Here is a 14,011-nt window from a genome sequence, read left to right as displayed (position 1 = left end):
CAATTCCAGTGGGTCAGAAGTTTACATACATTAAGTTGACTGTGCCTTTAAACAGCTATGGAAAATTTCAGAAAATGATGTCATGGCTATAGAAGCTTCTGTTAAGCTAATTGACATAATTTGAGTCAATTGTAGGTGTACCTGTGGATGTATTTCAAGGCTTACCTTCAAACTCAGTGACTCTTTGCTTGACATCATGGGAAAATCTAAAGAAATCAGCCAAGACCTCAGAAAAAAATTGTAGACCTCCAAAAGTCTGGTTCATCATTGGGAGAAATTTCCAAACACCTGAAGGTACCACGCTCATCTGTACAAACAATAGTACGCGAGAATAAACACCATGGGACCACGCAGCCGTCATACCGCTCAGGAAGGAGACGCGTTCTGTCTCCTAGAGAAGAACGTACTTTGGTGCGTAAAGAGCAAATCAATCCCAGAACAACAGCAAAGGACCTTGTGAAGATGCTGGAGGTAACAGGTACAAAAGTATCTATATCCACAGTAAAACGAGTCTAATATCGACATAACCTGAAAGGCCGCTCAGCAAGGAAGAAGCCACTGCTCCAACACCGCCATAAAAAAAGCCAGACTACGGTTTGCAACTGCACATGGGGACAACGATCATACTTTTTGGAGAAATGTCCTCTGGTCTGATTAAACAAAAATATAACTGTTTGGCCATAATGACCATCGTTATGTTTGGAGGAAAAAGGGGGAGGCTTGCAAGCCGAAGAACACCATCCCAACCGTGAAGCACGGGGGTGGCAGCATCATGTTGTGGGGGTGCCCTGCTGCAGGAGGGACTGGTGCACTTCACAAAATAGATGGCATCATGAGGCAGGAAAATTATGTGGATATATTGAAGCAACATCACAAGACATCAGTCAGGAAGTTAAAGCTTGGCCCCAAGCATACTTCCAAAGTTCTGGAAAAATGGCTTAAGGACAACAAAGTCAAGGTATTGGAGTCGCCATTACAAAGCCATGACGTCAATCCTATAGATAATTTGTGGGTAGAACTGAAATAGTTTGTTTGAACAAGGAGGCCTACAAACCTGACTCAGTTACACCAGCTCTGTCAGGAGGAATGGGCCAAAATTCACCCAACTTATTGTGGGAAGCTTGTGGAAGGCTACCTGAAATGTTTGACCCAAGTTAAACAATTTAAAGGCAATGCTACCAAATACTAATTGAGTGTATGTAAACTTCTGACCCACTGGGAATGTGATGAAAGAAATAAAAGCTGAAATTAATCATTCTCTCTACTATTATTCTGACATTTCACATTCTTAAAATAAAGTGGTGATCCTAACTGACCTAAGACAGGGAATTTTTACTCTGATTAATTGTCAGGAATTGTGAAAAACTGAGTTTAGATGTATTTGGCTAAGGTATATGTAAACTTCTGACTTCAACTGTATATACAGTACCATTCAAAAGTTTGGACACACCTACTCATTCATGGATTTTCTGTATTTTGACTATTTTCTACATTGTAGCATAATAGTGAAGACGTCAACACTAGGAATAACACATACGGAATCATGTAGTAACCAAAAAACTGTTTAACCTCTTTGGGCTGCAGAGCCAGTATTGAGTAGCCTGGATAAAAGGTGCCCATTTCAAACGGCCTCGTACTCAATTCTTGCTCGTAAAATATGCATATTATTATTACTATTGGATAGAAAACACTCTCTAGTTTCTAAAACCGTTTGAATTTTGTCTGTGAGTAAAAGAGAACTCATTTGGCAGCACACTTTCTGACCAGGAAGTGGAAAGTCTGAAATCGATGCTGTGTTCAAGGGCCTGCCTATAAATGGGCATGATACGTATGAATATACTTGCACGTCATACACCTTCCCCTAGATGTCAAGAGGAAGTGAGAGGAGAAATGAGTTGATTATCTTGGTCTGAGATGGAATGAATCCTCTTGGAATGACGTGTCCCCCATTTTCGGTTTTCTGGAAGGCGCGTGGAGGGACCTGTAATTGCATTCTGAAAAGCTGTCGTTAAAGGCGAATACTATCTCCGGCTTTGATTTTATTTGATACATGTCACAATATCATCGTAACGTATGTTTTTTCAATATAGTTTTATTAGATGATTGAAATTTTTTCGGGACGTTAGGCGTGTTGCTTTGTCTGCATATGTTCAGGAAGGATAGCTTCTTGCCACTTGGCCAGTGTGCTTGCTAATTCAAGAGGGAAAAACGACGTTCTGATACCAAACAAAGACGGTTCTGGACAAAGGACCCCTTGTACAACATTCTGATGGAAGATCACCAAAAGTAGGACCCATTTTGTGATGCTATTTCATATATCTGTCGAACTGTGTACTAGTAGTTTTGCGCACAGAATTTGGCCACTCTCTCGCTAATACATAAGCCTTATGTCGTAATGAAGATATTTTTAGAATTCTAACACTGCGATTGCATTAAGAACTAGTGTATCTATCATTTCCTATACAACATGTATTTTTTTGTAATGTTTATGAATAGCTATTTGGTCAGAATAGGTGAGAGTCTAATAGAAATATCCGCACRTTMTGGGAAAAAKATGCTACGTTAGCATAATGGATAACCACTGATTTCAGCTCTAAATATGCACATTTTCGAACAAAACATAAGTGTATGTATAACCTGATGTTATAGGACTGTCAWCTGAGGAAGGTTTATGAAGGTTAGTGAAAATTWATATMTTTTGCTGGTTTATTCGCTAACGCTAACGTGCCTATTGCTATCGCTAACGTGCCTTGATGAATGAATGCGGTTGTGTGGTAGGCTATTGTAGTAAGATAATATAATGCTATATTGTGTTTTCGCTGTAAAACACTTAAAAAATCGGAAAATATTGGCTGTATTCACAAGATGTTTGTCTTTAATTTGCTGTACACCATCGATTTTTCAGAAATGTTTTTGATGAGTATTTAGGTATTTCACGTTGGTCTCTATAATTACTCTGGCTGCTTCGGTGCTATTTCTGACGGTAGCTGTGATGGTAGCTGCAATGTAAAACTGATTTATACCTCAAATATGCACATTTTYCGAACAAAACATAGATTTATTGTGTAACATGTTATAGGACTGTCATCTGATGACGTTGTTTCTTGGTTAGTTTGGTTGGTTCTTGGTTAGTTTGGTTGGTTTCGTGCATGCTACCTGTGCTGTGAAAAATGTCTGTCCTTTTTTGTATTTGGTGGTGAGCTAACATAAATATATGTGGTGTTTTCRCTGTAAAACATTTTAAAAATCGGACATGTTGACTGGATTCACAAGATGTGTATCTTTCATTTGCTGTATTGTACTTGTTAACGTGTGAAAGTTAAATATTTCTAAAAAATATTTTTTGAATTTCGCGCTCTGCCTTTTCAGTGGAATGTGGGAGGAGTTCCGCTAGCGGAACGCTGGGCCTGTAAAGGTTAACAAATCAAATATATTATATTTTTTAGATTCTTCAAAGTAGAGCCAACCTTTGCCTTGATGACAGTTTTGCACACTCTTTGCATTCTCTCAACCAGCTTCACCTGGAATGCTTTTCCAACAATCTTGAAGGAATTCCCACAAATGCTGAGCATTATTGGCTGCTTTTCCTTCACTCTGCGGTCCAACTCATCCCAAACCATCTCAATTGGGTTGAGGCTGGGTGATTGTGTGTCACGTGTGCTCCCTCTCCGGCCTCTAGGTCACCAGGCTGCTCATTATGGCACACACCTGTCACCATCGTTACGCCCACCTGCGCGTCATCAGACTTACTTGGACTCCATCACTTCCCTGATTACCTTCCTTATATTTGTCACTCCCTTTGGTTCCTTCCCCAGGCATTATTGTTTCTGTTTCAGTTTCATGTCTGTGCGTCGTTCGTGTTTCTTGTTTTGTATTATGTTGCGTTTATTTATTTAAACACTTACTCCCTGAACTTGCTTCCCGACTCTCAGCACACATCATTACAGAATAACACCTCACCTAAGGGAAGCATCAGGGAGTGTTTTTTTATGTAATATTTTTTTGGTGTGTCAGGTGGAATGACATTGGGTCTGGGAGCTTCTACAGGCGTTCATGCCTCAGCCAGATCGCCAGGTTCCCCTGCCTCCACCGGCTCGTCAGGCTCTCATGCCTCAGCCAGATTGCCAGGCTTTCGTGCCTCAGCCGGATCGTCAGGTTCCGCTGCCTCAGCCGATCTGTCAGGTTCCCGTGTCCCAGCCGGTGACCGGTTCCCGCGCATTGGCAGGGGTGACCGGTCCGCTCCTGAACCCCGGGATTGTCCCTTGGGTTGGCGTCCTGTGGCCGGAGCCGAACGTGCCGGGAAGGGGGTAACGTCAGGTATGCTCTGTCTCTGGCGCTCTAGGTTGCCGTGCTCCTGCGTCTCAGCCAGAATGACAGGTTTCCTGCGCCTCTGCAGAGGTGTCYRCTCCTGATCCCYGGGATCGTTATTTTGGTCGGCATCCTCTGGCTGGAGCCGCGCGTCGGGGAGGGGGTACTGTCACGTGCTCCCTCTCCGGCCTCTAGGTCACCAGGCTACTCATTATGGCGCACACCTGTCACCATCGTTACACGCACCTGCACGTCATCAGACTCACCTGGACTCCATCACTTCCTTGATTACCTTCCCTATATATGTCACTCCCTTTGGTTCCTTCCCCAGGTGTCATTGTTTCTGTTTCAGTTTCATGTCTGTGCATTGTTCTTGTTTCTTGGTTTGTATTATGTTGCATTTATTTATTAAAACACTCACTCCCTRAACTTGCTTCCCGACTCTCAGCGCACATCGTTACATTGTGGCGGCCAGGTCATCTGATGCAGCACTCCATCACTCTCCTTCTTGATCAAATAGCCCTTACACAGCCTGGAGTTGTGTTGGGTAATTGCCCTGTTGAAAAACAACACTAAGCGCAAACCAGATGGGATGGCGTATCGCTGCAGAATGCTGTGGTAGCCATGCTGGTTAAGTGTGCCTTGAATTCTAAATAAATCATAGACAGTGTCACCAACAAAACACCCCCACACCATCACATCTCCTCCTCCATGCTTCACGGTGGGAACCACAAATGCAGAAATCATCCATTTTCCTACTCTGCATCTCACAAAGACACTGTGGTTGGAACCAAAAATCTCACATTTGGACTCATCAGACCAAAGGACAGATTCCCACCTGTCTAATGTCCATTGCTCGTGTTTCTTGGCCCAAGCAAGTCACTTCTTTTTATTGGGGTCCTTTAGTAGTGGTTTCTTTGTAGCAATTCGACCATGAAGGCCTGATTCACGCACGTCTCCTCTGAACAGTTGATGTTGAGATGTGTCTGTTACTTGAACTCTGTGAAGCATTTATTTGGGCTGCAATTTCTGAGGCTTGTAACTAATGAACTTATCCTCTGCAGCAGAGGTAACTCTGGGTCTTCCTTTCCTGTGGCGGTCCTCATGAGAACCAGTTTCATCATATCGCTTGATGTTTTTTGCGATTGCACTTGAAGAAACTTTCAAAGTTCTTGAAATGTTTCATATTGACTGACCTTCATGTCTTAAAGTAATGATGGACTGTCGTTTCTCTTTTCTTATTTGAGCTGTTCTTGCCATAATAGGGACTTGGTCTTTTACCAAATAGGGCTAACTTTTGCCAGAATTCAATACCTCTCTTGGCATGAAAAAAAAAGTTTAATGTTTGCAATATAAAAATTATAATTAAATCAATCAGAGTAAATTCAAGTTGCCGCCTCTGTAATTCTCCTGCCCCCTAATAAGCTTAATGTGAAAATGTGCCTGATATTCTAACAATGTATTTGTGTTGGGTCGGCCCAGGTTTATGGTTTGTGCAGCATTGTAACCTGTATAGACCAACTCGTGGCAATTGTTGTGGAGAGAGAGAGAAGCGTGCCTGATTCATGTTCTATGATCTCTCTCCCTCTCTCTGTGCTCTGATAGACATGAGCCTGAAACTCGCATCTCTCCAGCATCAAACTTAATATTTATTTCCTCATAGAATCATAGCCGCGGAAAGGGTGCTGGAGGTGTACCAGCACTCCTGATAAATACATTTGCCGAAGTTATAGAATTTCTGCTGTCTCTTCAGGAATAAATTAAATAATTCAGAACACTACACCAGCAGTAGGTCTATAATGTAGCTACAAAGGAAAGTAGCCTAGCTTTGGATTGTGTAGCCCCATCCAGAGCGAACAGCTCCCCTCTGTCTCAGGATGTGTAGGCCATCTATCTGATGCTGTCTGATCAAAAAGAGTATGACATTGTAGCATTGAATGCAAGGGAAGCCAGCGAGCATTTGGCTTCCCTTGATAAAAAATCAATAAAATAATAGCCAATCAGCGTTGAGCTAAACTTAGTGAGCTCAACTGTGAATGGTCAAAAGTGCTAAGGGAAGCCAGTTTGGATTTGGCTTCACACCAATCACAAGCCTAATGTAATTTACAGAAAAAACTTGAATTGTTGCATCTCGTTGTGTCGTTGTCCTCCGGTGGCTAGCTAGCTAGCTAAAATCGTCCCTTTCCTAAATTAGCCATGGATGGAGATAGGGATTTTGACTTGTGGTTTTAATTCATTGTCTGTACTGGCCAATGATTATAATGGGGATTCTGATCTACCCATAAATTCATACATTGCACCACCCTATCCTGAGATGATGGAAGTTCAATATGTACTGTAGCTAGATGTAGTAGGCTAATATTAACTAGCTGGCCTGGTGTATCGTTGTCCATGAAAGGAAGTTAGGCGTATATTGCGAATGTCTAGCAACCCGAAGGTTGCGAGTTCAAATCTCATCACGAACAACTTTAGCATTTTATCTAATTAGCAACTATTCAACTACTTAGTACTTTTTAGTTACTTTGCAACTGCTTACGATGTTAGCTAACCCTTCCCCTAACCCTACACTTAACCCTTTTTGCTAACCCTTCCTCTAACCCTAACCTTAACTCTTCTGGCTAACCCTTCCCCTAACAATAACCTTAACCCTATAACCAAACTCCTAAATTTAACCCTAAACCATAACCATCATCCCTAGCCTAGCTAATGTTAGCCACCTATCCACCTAGCTAGAATTCGTAACCTATCAATTCATAACCTAACAGATTGTACATTTTGACACACACACACACACACACACACACCTGTCTCTTATACACATCTAGATGTGTATAAGAGACAGTTCCAACACAGCATGTTGTGACTTGTCTTCAGGGTCATGGAACTCACATTTCTCATGTTCCTCCTCCAGGCTATTTTCCATCTATTGTGCTCTTCTCCATCACCTTCACCAACAGGGATGTGGCTGCCTGGGTAATGAGTGCCCAGGAGGGGGAAATGTCCACCTAGTCTCTCCGAATGTGTGTCTCCTTCGACCCCGGGGTGCCTGCTGACTGTGCTCACGCCAGGTCTGGAGGGCAACAGGAATGCACATGTTAATTCCTGGTGTTATTCATGAAAGGTGTGTTTATTTGAGTGTTTGGATTCCCATTAGCTTTTGCAGAAGCAGTAGCTAATTTTCCTGGGGTCCACACAAAACAAAAAACATGACAAGTAACAAACCACTGACACACTGATAGACAAGGACAGTCACACAAATTTAAAATACTGTCACGACTTCCGCCGAAGTCGGGTCCTCTCCTTGTTCGGGCGGCGCTCGCCGGTCTTCTAGCCATCGTTGATCCACTTTTCATTTTCCATTTGTTTTGTCTTGTTTTTCCACACACCTGGTTTCAAATCTCTCATTTACTTGTTGTGTATTTAACCCTCTGTTCCTCCCATGTCTTTGTGTGGGATTGTTTATTGTAGTGCTTGTGCACCTTCCCCGTGAGCACACAACGGGTTATTTTTGTGCCCATTTATCTTGTTGTTCTGGATGCCGTTGGTTTTGCTTAATAAATCTCCGGTTATTACCCAGTTCTGCTCTCCTGCGCCTGACTTCTCTGCCGACAATTACGAACCCCGCTACAAATACAACGATATACAAACAACACAACAAAACAATGATGTGTGTTTTAGAGTGTGTCTGTGTGTGCATGTGTTTATGTGTGTCCCCTCACAGTCCCGCCATTCTATGAGATGTTTTTTAAAGTAATTTTGCTGTTTGCTTGGAGATGGGAGTTCCATGTGATCATGGCTCTGTATAATACTGTGTGTTGTCTTGAATTTGTTTTGGACTTACTGTGGTGGCATGTCTTGTGGGGTATGTATGGGTGTCTGAGCTGAATGTTATTTGATTATGCAGACAATCTGGAATTTTCATCACAGTAAAATTTCTTATAAAAACTAGAAGAGAAGCAGTTAATCTCTCATAAACCCTCAACCAGGAAAGTCTGGCATGCAAGTTGTTGATGTTAGTTCTGTATGTGCAGTAAAGGGCAAAGCGTGCTGCTCTGTTCTGAGCCAGCTGCAGCTTTGCTAGGTCTTTCTTTGCTGCATTTGACCATTTTACCGGACAGTAATCAAGACCAGAGCCTGAATAACTACAGTTGTGTGTGTTACTAGTTCATAAGCGAGTCAGTAGTAGCTGATTAGGGAGTTCTTTGTGCTTCCCTAATACTCAAGTATTCCTATTAGAAGGCAAGAAAATGACAATAAAAAACCTATATGTAAAACCTCTTATAAATGAAGTTAATTTTTACAATAAGTAGATTTACGCTCCTGTTTTCATTTGACTATCTGGCAGATTGTCACGCTCTTCGTCCTCCTCATCTGAAGAGGAGTAGTTGGAAGGATCGGAGGACCAATATGCAGCATGGTAAGTGTTCATCTTGAATTTATTTAGAAAAGAGAACACTGAACGAACTATACAAAAATAACAAACAACGAACGTGAAGCTATCGAATAATAGTGCTGACACAAAACACTACACATAGACACGGAAGACAACCACCCACAAAACACAACAGAAAACAGGCTCCCTAAATATGGTTCCCAATCAGAGACAATGACTAACACCTGCCTCTGATTGAGAACCATATCAGGCCAAACGAAAAACACAACATAGAAACACAAACATAGATAACCCACCTAACTCACGCCCTGACCATACTAAAACAAAGAAAATACAAAAGAACTAAGGTCAGAACGTGACACAGATAGCATAGACTCACTGAATATGATACCATATCTGTCTCTAAATCATAGCCTCCCTCTATGAGATAACCTATCAGTCCTAGCGTCCATAACACACTGAGTGTGTTAGAGCAGATTCCTTCCAGAGGTTATGAGTCAGTGGCCCAGGCTGGCATGGCTTTGGTGATCCATCTGTGTCCTAAATGGCACGCTATTCTCTACATAGTGCACTACTTTTGACAAGAGCCTACAAGTAGTGCCCTATATAAGAAATAGGGTGCCATTTGGGATGCACATCAGTAAGTGTCCTTACATGCTCCCCTAGATAATAGCTTCACTCCAGCTTAATTTACACACCTCCTTAATTGTCGTCTCACCTCGCAACTCTGACAAGGTGCTGGTAGGGGAGTGGCGGTGCTCCTGTACGATTGGGATGGATGCATTCCTTTATCTGTGTGTGTGTGTGTGCGTGTCAGCAGATAAACTTATCTGTGCTCGGCACGCTTTGCCCCTCAGCACTCGCCTTGCCTCCCTCCTCCTCACTTCCTCTCACCCTCCTCTGCTGGCAGGTCTTTAAGTGAAGCTGGAAGGCTCTGTGGAAGGATGGAGGGATGGCAGGAAGGAAGGGGTGATGTGAAGGGGTCCTAAGAGGGTTTGTTTCGCACCTTGGCAACTAAGAGGATGAAAGGGGCTAATGCTGCTAATGACTTGCAACGGTCATCAAAATTGTTAAATGGTAAAAAAAAATGTTTAAAGAAATGCAACAGTTGGACAATAGATGAGGATACTCCAAACTTTTTCCCCAAAAATTATCCATCATATAGTGACCTATTTAGAGCACATAAGACAATTTACTGGCATGGACAAATAATGAAGTTCAGGGATTTTGGTGGGAATTCATGTATTCAATTTATTGTAAAATTTCACTTTTGTTTTCTTAGAATGCAGTCATATATACTTGTTCTAATGGTATCAGGTATGTTTTTGTAAAAATATTTGGTGGTAAAATAAAGAAAATGAGATGTGCCTCATTTGCATAAATACATTAGATGTATTTGCATATTTGAAAAGATTACCTTAAAGGTGTGGAGCAGGGCTGCAGCCACCTAAAACATGCCCTGTCTATGCTACCTGCACACACCTGCGCTGTCTAGACTGCCTCATTAATCAAATCATATCAAAATCAAATTTTATTTGTCACATGCGCCAAATACAACAGGTGTAAACCTTACCATGAAATGCTTTCTTACAAGCCCTAATTACTGTTGTTGTCACGTTCTGTTGGATAATTCAACAAGTGTGTCAATGGCAGGATACCCTCAGATTAAAAATCAACAGGCTTGGCTCTAGATTAGAGCCTATCTAAACATACTTTACATTGTTTGTGAGATCAGACATAATATCACAATAATCAGTGTTCATTTTCAGATGTTGCTGTAATTTCAATGCATCTAATTTGTAAACATTTCAACGGTATTAAATTATAACTTTTTTAAAGTCCACAAAAATGAACACCCATCAAAATAAAGTTATCTTTCTTCTCTTTCTTGTGATGTAAGTGTCTAGATGATCTAAATGTCTAGATGATGCGTTAAATCCCAGATGGAGTGTTCTTATAGATGCAACAGAAAGACAACGTATTCCATTCAGCCCATTTCAGACATTACCAGAGTGTGTTTGACAGATCATTACAAATATTTCCGCTGAAAAAGACAGATCCTCAGGTGGGCGGGGCATGCACATTGCTACTCATAGACAAGCAAACAGACTAGCCATGATCAACACACATATGCATGCACACACACACACGCACACACACACTTCCTCAGATGTCGGTTAAGCAGCGACTACACTGATTCATTGAGTGACTCAGTGCCACTGAGCATGGTGTAGGGGTGCGTGTGTGTGCATGCGTGTGTGTGTGTGTGTGTCTATCAGGGTTTGTTGATGAGGGAATCAAGTAAGAGAGAGAGAGACAGAGAGTGAGACAAAGAGATGGGGGGATATCTGTGTTTAGCTAACTTAGCCAGTCTTTTAGTAGTGTTCTCAGAAGAGAGGAGAGGAGATCACCCTCGAGCCAGACTCCACTCCACTCCTCCCCTCTCCGTGGAGACCAGAAAAAAGAGGCAGACAGTGGGAAATTAGTGAAATGCACCAGGAAAAGAGAGTTTACAAATGTGAGAAGTTGAACCATCGAATTACTAAAGTGATGATAAACCAAAAGCTAGAGCTCTCTAGTCTGGRAGGCAAATTCCAAATCACAACAGCTCCTCATACACGTCTCCAAGGTCATGCTAGCTGGTGTGATTATAATTACCAGTATAAGAGCACATCAGAGACAAGAGCCAGAGTTCAATCAGAGGCAGCAGCTGCTATCCAGTATGGGTCCCTCCCTCCCTCCCTCCCTCACCCATCCTGATCACAGGGCAACTACAACAAACCCGGCCACCCAGCCTGCCCTGCAGTGGCCTGCGTTCTCACCCCAGAGAGACCTCTCTGTTCTGGGCCAGCTGACTCCAACAAGAGGGTCGAACGTTCTGGTCATCCATCCACTGCTGTTCGACGGCCTATGTCTGGTTCAGCTTGGAAGAATCCATTGGAGATGTGGGAGGAGCTAATTAGTGTTGTCGTGGCAACGGAGGCTGCAGCAGAAGTTAGAACCTAATATCTCCATGGTAATATAGCTAATGCTACCCTCTAATTAGTTGCTAATGACCCGTTAATGAACTAGTAACACGCACACACACACACACACACACACACACACACACACACAGAAACTCTTAACACTTGACTGTCGGTCTGTCTGCTGAGTGAAACTGATGTTCTTGTTTGTATGTATGGCTTGTTGCTGCTGTGTGTGTCTCTCTAGCCTGCTAGCTCTCCAGTTGTTCTGGGTGAAGCCTGGCTGAAGGTAAAGTAGCCAGAACAAAGCTCCTGTGGACACGTACACAAATACTGGCACCACTGGCTGCCTATTGAGCTGCTAGCCTCAAACCCCCTTAGCCCAGTGCCCAGTCAAACGTGAGGGGTTGTGTGAATGTGTGCGAGAGAGAAAGAGAGTGTGTGTGTGTGTCTGTCTGCACTAGCCAGTCAGACAGGGGAGCATGTCAGAGCAGAGCAGGGTAAGGCTGCTGAGTTACAGACATAATTGAGGGATCTTTGAAACATATTTGAAATGTTCAGAGATTATTTTAGTGAATGGGTGAAAATAGAGGATCTGGCCCTTGATCCACAGTCCAAACAAGGTAACACAGTTTCCTATCAGGTACAGCTGGTCAGGACAACCCTGATTGATTACAATGGGACCGTTCTTTATTGCCCCAATGGGAGCTTGGAATATGTATGATAATTTTGACTTGTTTCAGGAAACTAGGCGTATGCCGCGCGTCACTACTTCACAGGAGAGCCATTTGAACATAAATGTAAAAAATCTAAATGTGTTTTTTGAAAAATATATAAACAGCCTAACCAGCTCTGCTAGGGCAAGTAAAATGGTCAGAGTGAGCTGTTCTCTCATTTGTGTCTGGAGGTAGCTAGCAAGCTAGCTAACGTTAGCCAGTTAGCTTGGGTGCTTGACTGCTGTTGTTTGGTCAGAACGCTCAAATCAACCCTACTCCTCTGCTAGAGCGTCCAGTGTGATCTCGGAACGCTTCGAGAGCGAAATGCTCTGAATTTACGAAGGGACAATCTGACAACGCTCTGAGTTTACGAACGCCCAGAAAACACTCTGGCACTCCAGATTAAATTTACGAACACACGTGAATCCTTAAAGAGATGGGTGGTGCTAAAGCTTAAGAGGGTGTGAACAATTCTGAATGGGTGTAGACAAAGAAGAGCTCTCCAGTATCTGTACCAAAACATTCAAGTGCCATTTTCTCAAAAGTGATTTTACAAGATTATCAACTTTCAAAGCAGAATTATTTTCCTTTTGTTCCTCAAGTGTAGTGTATGATATACCATGTTCTAGCTCTGAGTCTCTACTTTTATCCAATGTAAAAAACACAATTTCAAATTTTGCTTCATAAGACCAAATATGTGCCCTGATTTCCTATCTAAGATTTATGCAGGGAACTGCACTTAATGCTGCCCCTTACTTAGTTCTTAGCTGATCTCATGGGAACTGACATAAATTGTGGAATCGTCTACTATTTCCCTGCTACCATGATGACTTGATCTTCTTCTTCTTCTTCTCATTTCAATTTGAATCTGCACAGAGACCTTCTGGTTTCTGTCTCTTTTCCCAGGYTGTGTCTGGGTCATCAGTGAGGCCCATATGAGTTGGTTGACCGGAGCCGCGGGTTCCCAGAAACTGCCTTATCACCGCACCCGTCCCTCCCTCCTCCTTCCCCATCCTCCCCGGTCACCACAGATGACTTTCTAATGGTGGGCCCCTCTAGTATGTTATTGTGTTTTGTGTTATTTTCAGGGGCCCTGTGTGTCATAAAAACAGGCGTCTCTCCTCAGTCTGCTGACAGAAAGCAGAGTTGGTTTGGGATGTCTGTGTGTGTGAGGGATGTGTGTGTGTATGTTTGTGTGTGTGTGTTAGAGATGCGTGTGTGTGGTTTGGGTTTACTATCCTTGTGGGCACCAGAAGTCCTCAAAAGGATAGTAGAACAAGTCAAATTCGGACAAGTGGGGACATTTCGTCGGTCCCCACAAGCAAAAAGGCTATTTTAGGCTTAGGGGGTTAGGTTTAGGGTTAGAGTTAGGGGTTAGAGTTAGGAGTTAGGGTTAGGCTTAGTTTTAGGGTTAAGGTTAAGGGTTAAGGTTAAGGTTAGGGTTAGATTTAGGGGTTAGGGAAAATATGATTTTGAATGGGAATACATTTTTGGGTCCACACAGGGATAGTAAAACAAATGTGTTTGTGAGGGATGTGAGTGAGGTGTGCTGTTTTCTCAGTCAGTCAATGCTGGGTTTTGGGTTTGACTCTGGGCTGAGGGGAGTTACATGTCTCTCTGTCTCTCTC

Source organism: Salvelinus sp. IW2-2015, linkage group LG30, assembly GCF_002910315.2.
Source record: "Salvelinus sp. IW2-2015 linkage group LG30, ASM291031v2, whole genome shotgun sequence".
Classification (NCBI taxonomy): Eukaryota; Metazoa; Chordata; class Actinopteri; order Salmoniformes; family Salmonidae; genus Salvelinus; species Salvelinus sp. IW2-2015.
Note: the sequence above shows the minus strand (reverse complement) of the source record.